The sequence below is a fragment of the Macaca fascicularis genome, chromosome 1 (genome assembly GCF_037993035.2).
Source record: "Macaca fascicularis isolate 582-1 chromosome 1, T2T-MFA8v1.1".
Taxonomy (NCBI): domain Eukaryota; kingdom Metazoa; phylum Chordata; class Mammalia; order Primates; family Cercopithecidae; genus Macaca; species Macaca fascicularis.
This window is the reverse complement of record NC_088375.1, coordinates 105,501,840-105,521,384: the sequence shown is the minus strand read 5'-3', so window position 1 is coordinate 105,521,384 and position 19,545 is coordinate 105,501,840. Positions and strand designations below refer to the sequence as shown.

The 19,545-nt window shown below is 47.1% G+C and overlaps 1 pseudogene; it reads left to right on the top strand.

The window, feature by feature from the left end:
- The window catches only part of LOC123569411 (uncharacterized), a 44,734-nt pseudogene extending 37,272 nt beyond the window's left edge, over window positions 1-7,462 (top strand).
- The last annotated feature ends 12,083 nt before the right edge of the window (window positions 7,463-19,545 follow it).

Below are 19,545 nucleotides of genomic sequence, written 5' to 3'. Positions count from 1 at the left end.
CCAGATGGCAAGAATTGTCTCTGCTACCCCTACATCTACGGTTTACTTTGACAAGCAATTGGCATCATCATTTAGGCCACCTTTATATACATACTGGGTTTGGGGACAGCAACCAGCATTCTTGGCTAAGATAAAAAATGAGGCTGGGCACAGTAGCTCATGCCTGTAATCCCAGCACTTTGGGAGGCTGAGGTGGGAGGATCACTTGAGCCCAAGAGTTCAAGACTAGCCTGGGCAACATAGAGAGTCCCCAACTCCACACAAAAATTTTTTTTTAATTAGCGGTGCACAGTGGTATGTGCCTGTAGCCCAAGCTACTCAAGAGGTTTAGCTGTAATCATCACTTGAGCACAGGAGGTCAAGGCTACAGTCAGCTGATATCGGGCCACTGCACTCCAGCCTGGGCAGCAGGCTGTCTCAAAACAAGGGGAGATATCTTTTCTAGCTTTAAGAGATGAATGGTCCAGGCATGGTGGCTCACGCCTGTAATCCCAACACTTTGAGAGGCCAAAGTGGGAGGATCCCTTGAGCTCAGGAGTTCAAGACCAACGTGGGCAACATAGCAAAACCTCATCTCTATCAAAAAATAGTCAAAAAATTAGCCAGGTATGGTGGTGCACACCTGTGGTCCCAGCTACTTGTGAGGCTGAGGTGAGAGGATCTCATGAGCCGGGGAAGCCGAGGCTTCAGTGAGCAGTGATTGCACCACTTCATTCCAGCCTGGGCAACTGAGCAAGACTCTGCCTCAGAAAAACAAGACAAAGACATGAGTGAACACCAGGCCTTATCCACTGTTCAAAGTCTTGGTCACAGATGAGAAGACAAAGCTGGGCGTGGTGGTTCATGCCTGTAATTGGAGCATTTTGGGAGGCCAACGCAGGCAGATCACCTGAAGTCAGGAGTTGGAGACCAGCCTGGTCAACATGGTAAAACCCCTTCTCTATTAAAAACATAAAAAATTAGCTGGGCATGGTGGCGGGTGCCCATAGTCCCAGCTACTCAGGAGGCAGAGGCAGGAGGATCACTTGAACCTGGGAGGCAGAGGTTGCAGTGAGCCGAGATCATGCCATTGCACTCCAGCCTGGGCGACACAGCAAAACTAAATCCTAACAAAACAATTGGATTGATGTAAGATTTGACAGGTAATTCCAAACTTTTTTTTTTTTTTTAGAAGAAGTCTCGCTCTGTCGCCCAGGCTGGAGTGCAGTGGTGTGATTTCAGCTCACTGCAACTTCCACCTCCCGGGTTCAAGCAATTCTCCTGCTTCAGCCTCCTGAGTAGGTGGGATTATAGGCATGTGCCACCACACCTGGCTAATTTTTGAATTTTTAGTAGGGAGGGGGTTTCACCATGTTGGTCAGGCTGGTCTCGAACTCCTGACCCCAGGTGATCCACCCTCCTTGGTCTCCCAAAGTGCTGGGATTACAGGCGTGAGCCACTGCGCCCACCAACAACTTCTTTTTTTTTTTTTTTTTTTTTTGAGATGGAGTTTCAGTCAGCTGCCCATGCTGGAGTGCAGTGGTGTGATCTCGGCTCACTGCAACCTCCGCCTCCTGGGTTCAAGTGATTCTCCTGCCTCAGCCTCCCCAGTATCTGGGATTACAGGCATGTGCCACCACGCCCAGCTAATTTTTTGTATTTTTAGTAGAAACAGGATTTCACCATGTTGCCCATGCTGGTCTCAAACCCCTGACCTCAGATGATCCTCCCATCTCGGCCTTCCAAAGTGGTGGGATTACAGGCGTGAGCCACTGCACCCGGACAGAATTTCTTTTTGTTTTTTTAGATGGAATTTCACTCTTGTTGCACAGGCTGGAGTGCAATGACGCATCTCGGCTCACCACAACCTCTGCCTCCCTGGTTCAAGCAATTCTCCCACCTCAGCCTCCAAAGTGGCTGGGATTACAGGCATGTGCCACCATGGCCTGCTAATTTGTATTTTTAGTAGAGATGAGTTTTCTCCATGTTGGTCAGGCTGTTCTCAAACTTCTAACTTCAGGTGATCCACCTACCTTGGCCTCAAAAAGTGCTAGGATTACAGAGGTGAACCACCGTGCCCAGCCAGGATTTCTTTTAAAAATATCAACACTGGCCAGGTGCGGTGTTGGGAGGCCGAGGCAGTCAAATCATTTTTGGCTAAGAGTTCAAGATGAGCCTGGTCAACATGGTGAAACTCTGTCTCTACTAAAAATACAAAAATTAGCCAGGCGTGGTGATACACGCCTGTAAGCACAGCTACTTGGGAGGCTGAGGCAGAAGCGTCATCCCTTGAACTCGGAAGGCGGAGGTTGCAGTGAGCCAAGATCACGGCACTGCTTTCCAGCCTGGAGAGCAGAGCGAGACTCCGTCTCAAACAACAACAACAAACAAACAAACAAACATAAGTACTGTTGACAGTACAAGTGACCCTTCTAGTCACCTTCTAGTCATGTTTTCTTTGACAACACATACTTTAGATGGAGAGAAGGGAACAGGAAAAACCCTCAGTCTTTGCCATGTTATTAATTTCTGTGCAGAATAGGACTGGCTGATACTATGTATTCCAGATGGTAAGAACTTCCTGTCTTTTCTTCTCTCTGTTAGGTTCAGTTATCTTTTTACCGTGGTAGCCTTGCAGCTTTAATTTTCTAATAGGGATCTGACAGCTAAAGGAAAAGCCTTTGCCAGACACAATGGCTCATGCCTGTAATCCCAGCACTTTGGGAGGCCGAGGCGGGTGGATTGCCTGAGCTTAAACCCAGGAGGAGGCTGCAGTGAGCTGTGATCGCACCGCTGCCTCTAGCCTGGGAGACAAAACAAGACCCTGTCTCAGAAAAAAAAAAGAAGAAGAAGAAGAAAAGCCTTTGCTCCAGATGTGGAGCAGTCTGAGCTCATCCATCATGATTTCTTTGTGATATTACTGCCAAGTAGGTTAAAAGGTGAAGTCAATGTGACAGAAGGAAATTGGACTAAAAGCTTCCTGAAGCCTTTTGATGCTAAGCAGTCCTTCTTTTGATATTTAATACCCATGAGCATAAACTCCTGCCTTAGAGGTCGCCACAGGGTTTTTTGTTTTTTATTTTTTTGCCATTAGTTAACAACTTTGAGTACCCACAGAGCCTTTTACTATTTATCAGCATTCTAGAGTCGTCAGTATAGGTTGTCAAAACTTAAGGGATGTTACACTTTGCATATATCCCTTTTTTGTTAAATATTGTGTGCATCTGCATTTTCTTTTTGTTTTTGTTTTTGTTTTGTTTTGTTTTGAGATGGAGTCTCACTCTGTCGCCCAGACTGGAGTGCAGTGGCACAATCTCGGCTCACTGCAACCTGCATCCCCTGGGTTCAAACGATTCTCCTGCCTCAGCCTCCCCAGTACCTAGGATTACAGGCATGCACCACCACATTTGGCTAATTTCTGTATTTAGTATAGACAGGGTTTTGCCATGTTGGCCAGGCTGGTCTCGAACTCCTGACCTCAGGTGATCTGCCCACCTTGGACTCCCAAAGTGCTGGGATTACAGGCATGAGCCATGGCACCTGGCCTACATTTTCTTTTTTTAAAACAAGGCTGCTCACATAACATCCACATTTTCTGACTTACCTTTCAAGCCTGCTAGTACACAGAAGTGACCTTTAATCTACTTGGTATGCTTTATATATTGATTCTTTTTTTTTTTTTTTTGAGACAGAGTCTCGCTCTGTCACCCAGGCTGGAGTGCCGTGGCACTATCTCGGCTCACTGCAAGCTCTGCCTCCCGGGTTCACGCCATTCTTCTACCTCAGCCCCCCGAGTAGCTGGGACTACAGGCACCCGCCACCACGCCTGACTACTTTTTTGTATTTTTAGTAGAGACAAGGTTTCACTGTGTTAGCCAGTATGGTCTCAATCTCCTAACCTTGTGATCCACCCGCCTCAGCCTCCCAAAGTGCTGGGATTTCAGGCGTGAGCCCGGCCTTTTTTTTTTTTTTTTAAATAGAGACAGAGTTTCACTGTGTTGGTCTGACTAGTCTCAAACTCCTGACCTCAGGTGATCGCCCACCTCAGCCTCCCAAAGTGCTGGGATTATAGACGTGAGACACCGTGCCCAGCCTTGCTTGTATATTGATTCTTTTTTTTTTTTTTTCTTTTGAAATGGAATCTCACTCTGTTGCCCAGGCTGCAGTGCAGTGGTGCATTCTCGCCTCCCAGGTTCAAGTGATTCTCCTGCCTTAGCCTCCTGAGTAGCTGGGATTACAGGCACCTGCCACCATGCCTAGCTTTTTTTTTTTTTTTTTGTATTTTTAGTAGAGACAGGGTTTCAGCATGTTGGCCAGGCTGATTTTGAACTCCTGACCTTAAGTGATCTGCTCAACTTGACCTCCCAAAGTGCTTAGATTACAGGCCTAAGCTACTACACCTGGCCTGATTTATATATTGATTCTAATGTTAATGTTTAGTCTAAGATGGACCTGACAAGGCCAGGCACAGTGGTTTACCAGCACTTTGAGAGGCTAAGGCAGTAGGATTGCCAGAGCCTAGGAGTTCAAGGTTACAGTTAACTGTGATCTCACCATTGCCTTTTAGCCTGGGCAACAGAGCAAGACACTGTCAAAAAAATTAAAAAAAAAAAAATATATATATATAGAGGAAACTAAAGTCATTTCCCATAACTTAAAGAGGCTGGAATATTTCCAGTTCAATACAGTTTCTGCCTGGTTTGTTTTCTTCTGCCTTTTATTTATTTATTTTTATTTTTTTTGAGACAGAGTCTTGCTCTGTCTCCCAGGCTGTAGTGCAGTGCTACGATCTCGGCTCACTGCAAGCTCCACCTCCTGGGTTCACACCATTCTCCTACTTCAGCATCCTGAGTAGCTGGGACTGCAGGCACCTGCAACCACTCCCAGCTAATTTTTTGTATTTTTAGTAGAGACAGGGTTTCACCGTGTTAGCCAGGATGGTCTCGATATCCTGACCTCGTGATCCAACTGCCTTAGCCTCCCAAAGTGCTGGGATTACAGGCGTGAGCCACCGCGCCTGGCCTCTCCTGCCCTTTTTTTTTTTTTTTTTTTTTTGGAGACGGAGTCTGGCTCTGTCGCCCAGGCTGTAGTGCAGTGGCCGGATCTCAGCTCACTGAAAGCTCCGCCTCCCGGGTTCATGCCATTCTCCTGGGTCAGCCTCCTGAGTAGCTGGGACTACAGGCGCCCGCCACCTCGCCCGGCTAGTTTTTTTGTATTTTTTTTTAGTAGAGACAGGGTTTCACCGTGTTAGCCAGGATGGTCTCGATCTCCTGACCTCGTGATCCGCCTGTCTCAGCCTCCCAAAGTGCTGGGATTACAGGCTTGAGCCACCACGCCCGGCCTTCTGCCTTTTATTAAAGCTCATCTTTGGGTGAAAAATTGCCGCGATCTTCTGCAGTCCAACTACAACAAACAGTGCTTTGATCAACCTTTAGAGGCTTCAACCTGGCTGAAGAATTTCAAAACTACAAATGGGCACTTCCTGGCTGGGCTCGGTGGCTCACGCCTGTAATCCCAGTACTTTGAGAGACCGAGGTGGGTGAATCACTTGAGGTCAGAAGTTCAAAACCAGCCTGAACAACATGGAGAAACCCCATCTCTACTAAAAATACAAAATTAGCCAAGTGTGGTGGTGCATGCCTGTAATCCCAGTTACTCGGGAGGCTGAGGCAGGAGAATCGCTTGAACCCAGGAGGCAGAGGTTGCGGTGAGTAGATATCTTGCCATTGCACTCCAGCCTGGGCAACAAGAGGGAAACTCCGCCTCAAAAACAAAACAAAACAAAACAAATGAGTGCTTCCTGAACCAGGTGACTAGACTCCCAGAATTTGAGTGCTAGGTAGTCTTTATATGGCTTCTGTCCTCCTTGTGCCCTGAGTACCAATGGACCATGGAGAACTGATACTGGAGTTGGAATAACTGTATCATTTTAAATTTCTTTCATACGTCTTGCTCACAGTGGACTCATAACTTGAAACTCATTTATCCATGTGAAATAAATAGGCAACAGTAAGTTGTTCCCATTTTGTGGGTAGCAAAGTGAAATCCAGTTGATTCACTGACTTTTCAAGGTACAGCCTCCAATCCCTGGCAAGCACATTTCCAACTACATGATTTTCTCCAGATAAGATCTTTTAGGCCGGGCGCGGTGGCTCAAGCCTGTAATCCCAGCACTTTGGGAGGCCGAGGCGGGCGGATCACAAGGTCAGGAGATCGAGACCACAGTGAAACCCCGTCTCTACTAAAAATACAAAAAATTAGCCGGGCGCGGTGGCGGGCGCCTGTAGTCCTAGCTACTCAGGAGGCTGAGGCAGGAGAATGGCGTGAACCCAGGAGGCGGAGCTTGCAGTGAGCCGAGATCGCGCCACTGCACTCCAGCCTGGGCAACAGCGTGAGACTCCGTCTCAAAAAAAAAAAAAAGATCTTTTTAGGGAACCAGAAATGTATTGGAAAAATTCTTCTTTACCCTGGTGATTCTTGGATACCCTGTCTAGACCAGGGGCCTTCAACTCTGGGTATAAAGCAGAGTCACCTAAGAGCTTGTTAAAAATGCAGATGCCATTCTGGACATTTTCATCAGAATCCCTTATGTATGTTTCTTCAAGTCTCCAAGCGGAAACGGATTAGAAAGCATTCACTTTGGTCAGGCACAGGGGCTCACACCTCTAATCCCAGCACTTTGGGAGGCTGAGGCAGGCGGATTATCTGAGGTCAGGAGTTCAAGATGAGCCTGGCCAACATGATGAAATCCCGTCTCTACTAAAAATACAAAAATCAGCTGGATGTGGTGGTGGCTGCCTGTAATCCCAGCCACTTGGGAGGCTGAGGCAGGAGAATCGATTGAGTCCAAGAGGCGGAGGCAGTGAGCCGAGGTCGCGCCATTGCACTCCACCCTGGGCAACAGAAGGAGACTGTCTCAAACAAACAAACAAAAAAATGCAGATGCCAGAGTCTCATTCTTGACATTTTCACCAGAATCCCCTGTTTTTTCCTTTTTTTTTTTTTTTGTTTTTTGAGACGCAATCTCCCTCTGGGTGAAGTCCAGAAGACACTCTTGGAGTGGAGGGAGAGCTCATGGTGGATTGGAGGAGACACAGAAAAGCAAATAAAAGTCCGTACAAAAAGTATTTTTTTGCATACAAAAAAAAAGAGTAGCTTGTTGGGGTAAGAGTCTAGAAGTAAGATCTCTTGGCAGATGATAATTACCTCAGAACGTAATTTGGATATGGTAGCCTCTGGCTACACCATTTCCTGGGGAACACAGTGCAGCAGGAGGAAACTGCCACTTACCTGTGTTTGTCTCCATTTTAGCTCCTACAGAAGAAGGGAAAAAAGAGCTGCTGTTCCTAAGTAACGCGAACCCCTCGCTGCTGGAGCGGCACTGTGCCTACCTCTAAACCATGATCACAACATGTGAGGAAGACAGTGGACATCTGCTTTCGGTCAAAAAAAAAAAAATTCCATAATGTTCCAAAAACCAAAACTTGTATTTTCATGTGCCAAGTACTACCCTGAACCCACAAGATGGAAGTTATGTGTAGGCATTTTATTACGTATTATAAGTAATCTAGAGCTGATTTAAAGTGTTCTACGGGCAGATCACTTGAAGTCAGGACTTTGAGATCAGCCTGGCCAACATGGTGAAACCCCACCTATACTAAAAATGCAAAAATTAGCTGGGCATGGTGGCGTGCGCCAGTAATCCCAGCTTCTCAAGTGGCTGAGGCAGGAAAATCACTTACTCGGGAGGTGGAGGCGGCAGTGAGCCGAGGTGGTGGCACTGCACTCCAGCTTGGGCGACAGAGCAAGACTCTATCTCAAAAAATACATACATAAATAAATAAAAGTAAAATACAGTGTACTGTGCCATTTTACATGAAGGACTTCAGCATCTGAAGATGGTACCTGGGGAAAGTGGGGTCCTGGAACGAATCCCCCATAGGTACTAGGAATCACTATAATGGAAAATCAGTCATAGTCCCTTTCTCCCAGTACTTTCCTAGAAGGAACCTCTGTTACCAAATCCTAGAGGCAAAATTCTACACAAATGTATATATGGCCAGGCATGGTGGCTCATGCCTGTAATCCCAGCACTTTGGGAGGCCGAGGCAGGCAGATCACTTGAGGTCAGGAATTTGAGATCAGCCTGAACAACATGGTGAAACCCCATCTCTACTAAAAATACAGAAATTATCCTGGGGTGGTGGTACGCACCTCTAATCCCAGCTACTCGGGAGGCTGAGACAGGAGAATAACTTGAACCTGGGAGTTGGAGGTTACAGTGAGCAGAGATCACGCCACTGCACTCCAACCTGGCTGATAGTGAGACTCCACTCAAAAAAAAAAAAAATGCTGGGCGTGGTGGCCAAAATCCCCACACTTTGGGAGGCCAAGGCAGGCAGATCACCTAAAGGTCAGGAGTTCGAGACCAGCCTGGCCAACATAGTGAAACCCTGTCTCTACTAAGAATATAAAAATTAGCCAGGCATGGTGGCAGGCGCCTGTAATCCTAGCCACTCTGGAGGCTGAGACAGGAGATTTGCTGGAACCCAGGAGGCAGAGGTTGCAGTGAGCCAAGATGGCGCCATTGTACTCCAGCCTGGGCAACCAGAGCGAAACTCTGTCTCAAAAAAAAAAATATATATATATATATACACATATATATATGCTGAACCCAACATGCGAAAACCCCATCTCTACTAAAAACAAAAAATTAGCAAGGTGTGGTAGCGGGCACCTGTAATCCCAGCTACTGCGGAGGCTGAGGCAGAAGAATTGCTTGAATCCGGGAGGCAGAGACTACAGTGAGCCAATATTATGCCACCGTACTCCAGCCTGGGCAACAGAGCAAGATTCCGTCTCAAAAAATAAAAAAGGAATATATTGTATATTATACTATATATTACTTTGATATATATACTTTGAAATCTATTTACTTGACAGTAATACATTACTTTTTTTTTTTTTTTTTTTTTAATTAATTAATTTATTTTTTTTGAGACGGAGTCTCGCTCAGTCGCCCAGGCTGGAGTACAGTGGCCGGATCTCAGCTCACTGCAAGCTCCGCCTCCCGGGTTCCCGCCATTCTCCTGCCTCAGCCTCCCGAGTAGCTGGAACAACAGGCGCCCGCCACGTCGCCTGGCTAGTTTTTTGTATTTTTTAGTAGAGACGGGGTTTCACCGTGTTAGCCAGGATGGTCTTGATCTCCTGACCTCGTGATCTGCCCGTCTCGGCCTCCCAAAGTGCTGGGATTACAGGCTTGAGCCACTGCGCCCGGCAGTAATACATTACTGTCAAAGTAATATATATTCTACTATATATTGTATATGAAAGTAATATATAGTATATTATGTATGATATTGGTTCCTATATATAATGTATATGTATTAAAAATATACAATATATATAGAGAGATGGAGTCTTGCTCTGTCGCCCACGCTGGAGTGCAGTGGCATGATCTCGGCTCACTGCAAGCTCTGCCTCCTGGGTTCACGCCATTCTCCTGCCTCAGCCTCCCAAGCAGTTGGGACTACAGGCGCCTGCCACCACGCCCGGCTAATTTTTTGTATTTTTAGTAGAGATGGGGTTTCGTCATGCTAGCCAGGATGGTCTCGATATCCTGACCTCGTGATCTGCCCGTGTCAGCCTCCCAAAATGCCGGGATTACAGGCATGAGCCACCGTGCCCAGCCATATATATATATATATTTAAGAGACAGTCTTTTTTTTTTTTTTTTTTTGAGACGGAGTCTCGCTATGTCGCCCAGGGTGGAGTGCAGTGGCCGGATCTCAGCTCACTGCAAGCTCCGCCTCCCGGGTTTTTACGCCATTCTCCTGCCTCAGTCTCCCGAGTAGCCGGGACTACAGGCGCCCACCACCTCGCCCGGCTAGTTTTTTGTATTTTTTAGTAGAGACGGGGTTTCACCGTGTTAGCCAGGATGGTCTTGAACTCCTGACCTCGTGATCCGCCCGTCTCGGTCTCCCAAAGTGCTGGGATTACAGGCTTGAGCCACCGCGCCCGGTCTAAGAGACAGTCTTGTTCTGTCTCCCAGGCTGAAGTGCAGTAGCCTGATCATAGCTCATGGCAGCTCCAACTCCTGGACTCAATTGATCCTTCCTCCTGAGCATCCAGAGTAGCTTGGGACCACAGGTGTGTGCCGCCATACCTGGCTCTGGCTACCTTTTTTTTTTTTTTTTTTGAGACAGTTTCTCTCTCATCACCCAGGCTGGAGTGCAATGGCACAATCAAGGCTCACTGCAACCTCCACCTCCTGGGTTCAAGTGATTCTCCTGCCTCAGCCTCGCGAGCAGCTGGCATGACAGGCGTACGCCACTATGCCTGGCTAGTTTTTTGTTTGTTTGTTTGTTTTTGAGACAGAGTCTCGCTCTGTTGCCCAGGCTGGAGTACAGTGGCATGATCTCGGCTCACTGCAAGCTCCGCCTCCTGGATTCACGCCATTCTCCTGCCTCAGCCTCCCCAGTAGCTGGGATTACAGGCATCTGCCACCATGCCTGGCTAATTTTTTCGTGTTTTTAGAAAAGACGGGGTTTCACCGTGTTACCCAGGATGGTCTTGATCTCCTGACCTTGCGATCCACCTGCCTCGGCCTCCCAAAGTGCTGGGATTACAGGCGTGAGCAACCGCACCCAGACACACCTGGCTAATTTTTTAGTGCTCAGTAGAGACAGAGTGTAGCTTGGTTGCCCAGGCTAGGCAACATGGCAAAACTACAGAGTGGTCGGGCACTGTGACTCACGCTTGTAATCCCAGCACTTTGGGAGGCCAAGGTGGGCGGATCACCTGAGGTCAGGAGTTCAAGACCAGCCTGACCAACATGGCAAAAGCCCGTCTCTACTAAAAATACAAAAAATTAGCCAGGCATGGTGGCAGGCGCCTGTAATCCCAGCTACTCCAGAGGCTGAGGCAGGAGAATCGCTTGAACCCAGGAAGCGGAGGCTGCAGTGACCCAAGATTGCACCATTATACTCCTGTCTTGGCAACATGAATGAAGCTCTATCTCAAAAACAAAAAAAGGCTGGGTGTGGTGGCTCACACCTGTATCACAGCACTTTGGGAGGCCGAGGCAGGCGAATCACAAGGTCAGGAGATCCAGACCAGCCTGGCCAACATAAGTGAAACCCCATCTCTACTAAAAATACAAAAATAAAAAAAATTAGCCAGGTGTGGTGGCGGGTGCCTATAGTACCAGCTACTTGGGAGGCTAAGGCAGGAGAATTGCTTGAACCCAGGAGGTAGAGGTTATAGTGAGCCAAGATCACGACACTGCACTCCAGCTTGGGTGACAGAGTTAGACTCGGTCTCAAAACAAACAAAAACAAAAACAAAAACAAACAAAAAAACTAGAGAGTGAGACTTTTTTTTTTTTTTTTTTGAGACGGAGTCTCACTCTGTGGCCCAGGCTGTAGTGCAGTGGCAAGATCTTGGCTCACTGTGACCTCCACCTCCCGGGTTCAAGCGATTCCCATACCTCAGCCTCCCGAGTAGCTGGGATTACAGGCATGGGGCATGACCCCCAGCTAATTTTTGTATTTTTAGTAGAGACGTGGTTTTACCATGGTGGACAGGCTGGTCTCAAACTCCTGACCTCAGGTGTTCTGCCCACCTCCGCCTCCCAAAGTCCTGGGATTACAGACGTGAGCCACTATTCCCGGCCTCCCTGTCTCTAAATAAATAAATGAATGAATAAATAACATCAACAAAATAACTGCAAAATGTACACTAGAAACCATATTCCTGATGAGAATTTAAAAGATCTAACTAAATGGAAAGACAATCCATGTTCATTGATTGGAGTACTCAATAATGTTAAGATGGCAATTATTCCCATATTGACCTATAGATTCAATGCAATCACTATCAAAATTTCAGCAGGTTTTTTGGAAAACTGGAAAACTGCCCAAGCATGGTGGCCCATGCCTATAAATCTCAGCACCCTGGGAGGCCGAGGTGGGCAGATCACTTGAGCCCAGGAATTCAACACCAACCTGGCCAGCATGGTAAAACCCCCTCTCTGCTAAAACAAAAATCAGCAGGGTGTGGTGGTGCGTGCCTGTAATCCCAGCTACACGGGAGGCTGAAGCAGGAGAATCACTTGAATCCGAGAGGCGGAGGTTGCAGTGAAGGGGTGGCCTGCCCCTCCACATCTGTGGGCGTTTCTCGTTAGGTGGAACGAGAGACTTGAGAAAAGAAATGAGACACAGAGACAAAGTATAGAGAAAGAAAAAGTGGGCCCAGGGGACCAGCGCTCGGCATACAGGAGACCGGCGCTCGGCATACAGAGGACCTACGCCGGCACCGGTCTCCGAGTTCCCTTAGTATTTGTTGATAATTATCTTTACCATCTTAGAAAAAAGGGAAGTATGGCCGGGCGCGGTGGCTCACGCCTGTAATCCCTGCACTTTGGGAGGCCGAGGCGGGCGGATCACGAGGTCAGGAGATCCAGACCATCCTGGCTAACACGGTGAAACCCCGTCTCTACTAAAATACAAAAAATTAGCCGGGCGCGGTGGCCGGCGCCTGTAGTCCCAGCTACTCGGGAGGCTGAGGCAGGAGAATGGCGCGAACCTGGGAGGCGGAGCTTGCAGTGAGCCGAGATGGTGCCACTGCACTCCAGCCTGGGCGACAGAGTGAAGACTCCGCCTCAAAAAAAAAAAAAAAAAGAAAAAAGAAAAAAGGGAAGTAGGCCGGGCGCGGTGGCTCAAGCCTGTAATCCCAGCACTTTGGGAGGCCGAGACGGGCGGATAACGAGGTCAGGAGATCGAGACCATCCTGGCTGACACGGTGAAACCCCGTCTCTACTTTAAAAATACAAAAAACTAGCCGGGCGAGGTGGCGGCGCCTGTAGTCCCAGCTACTCCGGAGGCTGAGGCAGGAGAATGGCGTGAACCCGGGAGGCGGAGCTTGCAGTGAGCTGAGATCCAGCCACTGCACTCCAGCCTGGGCGGCAGAGCAGACTCCCTCTCAAAAAAAAAAAAAGAAAAAAAAAAAGAAAAAAGGGAAGTAGCAGGATAATAGGATCATTGTAGGGAGAAGGTCAGCAGTAAGATATATGAATAAAGATCTCTGTGACATAACGTGCTGTGCCTTGATATGCATATGCAAACATCTTCATAAACCTTTTTAGTGCATAAAGAGCAGCATTGCGCTAACAAGTCCCACCTTTTGCCCTAAGGCGGTTTTCTCCTTTCTCAGTAAACAGAACATACAAGGCAGGAGACAGATGCTTTTCTCTATCTCAACTGCCAACAACCCCCAAGAAGCCTTCTTTCCTCTTGTCCTCTTGTACTGGTCCTCCTCAGCACAGACCCTTCACAGGTGTCAGGCTGGGGGACGATCAGGTCTTTCCCATCCCACGAGGCCATATTTCAGACTATCACATGGGGAGAAACCTTGGACAATACCTAGCTTTCCTAGGCAGAGGTCCCTGCGACCTTTGGCAGTGTACGTGTCCCTGGGTACTTGAGATTAAGAGAATGGTGATGACTTTTCACAAGCATACTGCCTTCGGGCACTTGTTTAACAAAGCACACCCTGCACAGCCCAAAATCCTTTAAACCTTGAGTCACCACAGCACATGTCTCTTGCAAGGACAAGGTTGGGGGTAGGGTCACAGATTAACAGCATTCAAATACAGAACAAAATGGAGTCTCTTATGTCTAATTCTTTCTATATAGACACAGTAACAGGCTGATCTCTCTTTCTTTTCACCACATTGCAGTGAGCTGAGATCACACCACTTCACTCCATCCTGGGCATCAATGAGACTCTCTCTCAAAAAAACAAAAGAAAACAGAAATTACAAAAAGAAAGAAATATCATGATTACAGAATTAACATACTTCAGTAATTGGTAGAAGAGACAAAAGAATTGGTAAGAACATAAAGATTTAATAGCATGATTAGGCCGGGCGCGGTGGCTCAAGCCTGTAATCCCAGCACTTTGGGAGGCCGAGACGGGCGGATCACGAGGTCAGGAGATCGAGACCATCCTGGCTAACACGGTGAAACCCCGTCTCTACTAAAAAATACAAAAACTAGCCGGGCGAGGTGACGGGCGCCTGTAGTCCCAGCTACTCGGGAGGCTGAGGCAGGAGAATGGCGTAAACCCAGGAGGCGGAGCTTGCAGTGAGCTGAGATCCGGCCACTGCACCCCAGCCTGGGCGACAGAGCGAGACTCCATCTCAAAAAAAAAAAAAAATAGCATGATTAACACACTTGTCCTAATGGAAGTGTTTTTAAAGATGAAATCCCAGACTGGGCACAGTGGCTCACATCTGTAATCCCAGTACTTTGGGAGGCCGAGGCAGGTGGATCACCAGAGGTCAGGAGTTCGAGACCAGCCTGGACAACATGGTGAAACCATGTCTCTACTAAAAATACAAAAACTAGCAGGGCCTGGTGGCGGGCACCTGTAATCCCAGCTACTTGGGAGGCTGAGGCAGGAGAATTGCTTGAACCTGGGAGGCAGAGGCTGCAGTGAGCTGAGATCATACCACTGTACTCCAGCCTGGGTGACAGAGCAAGAGTCTGTCTCCAAAAGAAAAAAAAAATTAAATCTCAAAACAACTTATTTTTTTTTGGTATAAGTTCTTTTACATTCACACGATATATTTTATTTTTGACAGTCTAAATACAGTCATCTTTTTTAACCCAGGAAGACAGAGAGAAAAGAGAGCAACTTAAATTGCATAAAGCTGAACTTGGACATCACCAAACCTCTAGAAAGGCATAAGATTATGAAATAATGCTTTAATAAACGTACTATTAATTTTTTTTTTTTTTTTTTTTTCCTGAGAAGGAGTTTCCTTCTGTCTCCCAGGCTGGAGTGCAGTGGCGCAATTTCGGCTCACTGCAAACTCCGCTTGCCAGGTTCACGCCATTCTCCTGCCTCAGCCTCCCGAGTAGCTGGGACTACAGGCGCCCGCCACCACGCTCGGATAATTTTTTGTATTTTTTGTGGAGACGGGGTTTCACCATGTTAGCCAGGATGGTCTCGATCTCCTGACCTTGGGATCCACCCACCTCGGCCTCCCAAAGTGCTAGGATTACAGGCGTGAGCCACCATGCCCAGCCAACATATTATTAATTTAATAAGCACTTGTTCTACAAAGTAGAAAATACATCAGGTCATTATATTTGACCCTTGAGCAACAACATTTCTGGACTGCATGGGTCCACTTATTCGCAGATCTTTTTCTTTTTTTTTTTTTTTTTTTTTTTTTTGAGACAGAGTCTCGCTTAGTCGCCCAGGCTGGAGTGCAGTGGCGCGATCTCGGCTCACTGCAAGCTCCGCCTCCCGGGTTCACGCCATTCTCCTGCCTCAGCCTCCCGAGTAGCTGGGACTACAGGCGCCCGCCGCCTCGCCCGGCTAATTTTTTGCATTTTTAGTAGAGACGGGGTTTCACAGTGTTAGCCAGGATGGTCTCGATCTCCTGACCTTGTGATCCGCCCGTCTCGGCCTCCCAAAGTGCTGGGATTACAGGCGTGAGCCACCGCGCCCGGCCTCGCAGATCTTTTTCAATAGAAGTTATATAGAGTGGACCTGCCTTTCTGGCCTCACCTTCCACCTGTCAAATCCCAAAACTTCTGAATGTACTTTCTTTTGAAACTCATAAAGAACCCGTTCAAAATTGACTGACAATGGACCATAAACTGACTCAATATATTTCAAAGAATTTAAATCATACAACTGTGTACTCTGATTCTAATGCAATTTAAACTAGAAACCAGAAACCAAAAGAGAAGTAGAAACTCCTTACATGTCTGGAAATTAAAACATATTTTTCTGATGTGCCCATTGGTCAGGAAAAAAAATCAGAATGTAAGTGAGAAATTAATTCAAATTAAATGATTATATAATTACTAAACACAAAACTTAAACAAAAATCTTGTACGTTGGAAATACTGGGTGGCAGGGCACGGTGGCTCAGGCTTAGAGTGTAATCCCAGCACTTTGGGAGGCCAAAGCAGGAGAATTCCTTGAGCCCAGGACTTCAAGGCCACCCTGGGCAACATGGTGAAACCTCATCTCTACAAAAAATGCAAAATGAGCTGGGTGTGATGGCGCAGGCCTGTAGTCCCAGCTACCTGGGGGGCTGAGGTGGGAGGATGGCTTGAGCCCAAGAAGTTGAAGTTGCAGTGAGCCATTTTGTGCCACTGCACTCCGGCTTGAGTGACAAAACAAGATCCTATCTCAAAACATGATAAAATTAAATATTTAAAAATATTAAAATTGATAAAAACTGATTTACTATGGACAGAAAACAGATAACTTTTCGCCTTTAAAACAGACAATATTGGGCTGGGCGCAGTGGCTCATGCCTGTATTCCCAGCACTTTGGGAGGCTGAGGTGGGTGGATCACCTGAGGTCAGGAGTTCAAAACCAGCAGGGCCAATATGGCAAAACCCCATCTCTACTAAATATACAAAAATTACCCGGGCGTAGTGGCGGACACCTGTAATCCCAGCTACTCAGGAGGCTGAGGCAGGAGAGTCACTTGAACCCGGGATGTGGAGGTTTCAGTGAGCCGAGATTGCACCACTGCACTCCAGCCTGGGCAATAGAGCAAGACTCCATTTCAAAACAAAACAAAAACAATATTGAAAATAAAAAAGCACACCACCACAGATCCTGCAGATGTGAAACAGGTTAAATGAGTTCACAATAAATAACTTGGTAGTAATAGCTCTGAATTTGTAGATGAAATGGACAAATTTCCAGAAAAATATGGCTTACCAATATTGACACAGAAAAAATATAAACTTTAAATACTCCTATACTAATACAGAACTTGAATAATTCATAAGTGAAAAATTTTCTACAAACACTCCAAGCAGGGCACGGTTCACTCCTGCCATCCCAGCACTTTCAGAGGCCGATGTGGGAGGATGGCTTGAGCCCTGGAGTTCAAGACCAGCCTGGGCAACATAGAGAGACCTCCTCTCTACAAAAGAAGTTTAAAATCTTGTAGTCACAGCTACTCTGGAGGCTGAAGTGTGAGGATCGCTTGAGTTCAGGGGTTCAAGCTGCAGTGAGCTGTGATCCAGCCATTGCACTCCCTCCAGCCTGGCTGACAAGATAATGTCTCAAAAACAAAGAAAAACCCACTCTAGGTCTATGTAACTTGGCCTGTAAATTCTAGCAAACATTCAAAGAAATGATGCCAACCTCATACAAATTCTTATGGAAAATAGAGAAGGGAAAATACTTCCCAACTTGTTTTTGAGGCCACTGTTACTCTAATATCAAATGCTGATAAGAACATTAAAGAAACCGGGCGCGGTGGCTCAAGCCTGTAATCCCAGCACTTTGGGAGGCCGAGACAGGTGGATCATGAGGTCAGGAGATCGAGACCATCCTGGCTAACACGGTGAAACCCCGTCTCTACTAAAAAATACAAAAAACTAGCCGGGCGTGGTGGCGGGCGCCTGTAGTCCCAGCTACTCGGGAGGCTGAGGCAGGAGAATGGCGTGAACCTGGGAGGCGGAGCTTGCAGTGAGCTGAGATCCGGCCACTGCACTCCAGCCTGGGTGACAGAGCAAGACTCCGTCTCAAAAAAAAAAAAAAATAGATCCAACTGTTTTTTCTTTTTTTTTGACAGAGTCTTGCTCTATCACCCAGGCTGCACTGCAGTAGCATAATCTCAGCTCAGTGCAACCTCTGCCTCCTGGGTTTAAGCAATTCTCCTGCCTCAGCCTCCCGAGTAGCTGGGACTACAGGCTCTGGCCACCATGTTCAGCCTTTTTTTAAAAAATTTAATTTAATTTAATTTTTTTATTTTTAGTAGAGACAGGGTCTCGCCATGTTCGCCAGGCTGGTCTTGAACTCCTGGCCTTAAGTGATCTGCCTGCCTCAGCCTCCCAAAATGCTGGGATTACAGGTGTGAACCACTGTGCCTGGCCAAGATCCAACTTTTTTTTCCTATGTTTTCTTCTTCTTCTTTTTTTTTTTTTTTCAGATGGAGTCTCGCTCTATCTCCCAGGCTGGAGTGCAATGACGTAATCTCGGCTCACGGCAACCTCCACCTCCCAGGTTCAATCAATACTTCCCCAGCCTCCCGAGGAGGAGCTGGGTGCATGCCACCACTGCCAGCTAATTTCTGTATTTTTAGTAGAGATGGGGTTTCACCATGTTGCCCAGGCTGTTCTCAAATTCCTGACCTCAGGTGATCTGCCTGCCTCAGCCTCCCAAAGCTGGGATTACAGGCATGAGCCATTGCACCCGGCCTTTTTTTTTTTTTCTTTTTCTGGCAACAAGATCTCACTGTGTTACCCACGCTTGTTTTGAGCTCCTGGGCTCAAGTGATCCACCTGCCTCAGCCTTCCAAAGTGCTGGGATTACAGGCATGAGCCACTGCAGCCGGCCCAGATCCAATATTTTATGTTTACTTATTTTTTGAGACAGAGTCTCGATCTGTTGCAGTCTGGAGTGCAGTGGCCCTATCTTGGCTCACTGCAACCTTTGCCTCTTGGGTTCAAGTGATTCTCCTGCCTCAGACTCCAGAGTAGTTGGGATTACAGGCATGTGCCACCTCGTTCTGCTAATTTTGTGTTCTTAGTAGAGATGGGGTTTCACCATGTTTGCCAGGCTGGTCTCAAACTTCTGACCTTGTGATCCGCCCGCCTTGGCCTCTCAAAGTGCTGGGATTACAGGCATGAGCCACCACACCCAGCCAGATCCAATATTTTAAAAAGATAATCAACACAAATGAGTTTTGGTTTTTTTGTTTGTTTGTTTGAGACAGAGTCTTGCTCTGTCACCAGGCTGGAGTGCTTTGGCACGATCTCGGCTCACTGCAACCTCTGACTCCCTGGTTCAAGTGATTCTCCTGCCTCAGCCTCCCAAGTAGCTGGGATTACAGGCACGTGCCACCACGCCCAGATAATTTTTGTATTTTAGTAGAGATGGGGTTTCACTATGTTGGCCAGGCTAGTCTCTAACTCCTGACCTCGTGATCCGCCTGCCTCGGCCTCCCAAAGTGCTAGTATTACAAGCATGAGTCACTGCGTCCGGCCAAGTTTAGGTCTATTTCAGGAATGCAAATAGTATTACATGAAAATCTAACGATGTAATTTATTCATTAGCACAACAAAGGAAGGATAAAATACTGTAATTATCTCGGTTTGGAGAAAGCTGTAAAAAACATTCAAATCTATTCATGATCAAAACTCTTAGCAAATCAGGACAGAAAACTTCCTTAAACTGTCAGACTATAGAACTTTTCAGCCCACATCATACTTAGAAAAGCGAAATAGTAGCCCGGCACGTTGGCTCACACCTGTAATCCCAACATTTTGGGAGGCCGAGGTGGGCAGATCACTTGAGCTCAGGAGACCAGCCTGGACAAGATGGTGAAACCCGCTCTGTACAAAAAATACAAAAATTAGCCGGATGCGGTGGCCTATGCCTGTAATTGCAGCTACTCGGGAGGCTGAGGTGGGAGGATTCCTTCAGCCCAAGAGGTTGAAGCTGCAGTAAGCCGGGAGATTGCACCACTGCACTCCAGCCAGGGCAAGAGAGTGAGACCATCTCAAAATATATAAATA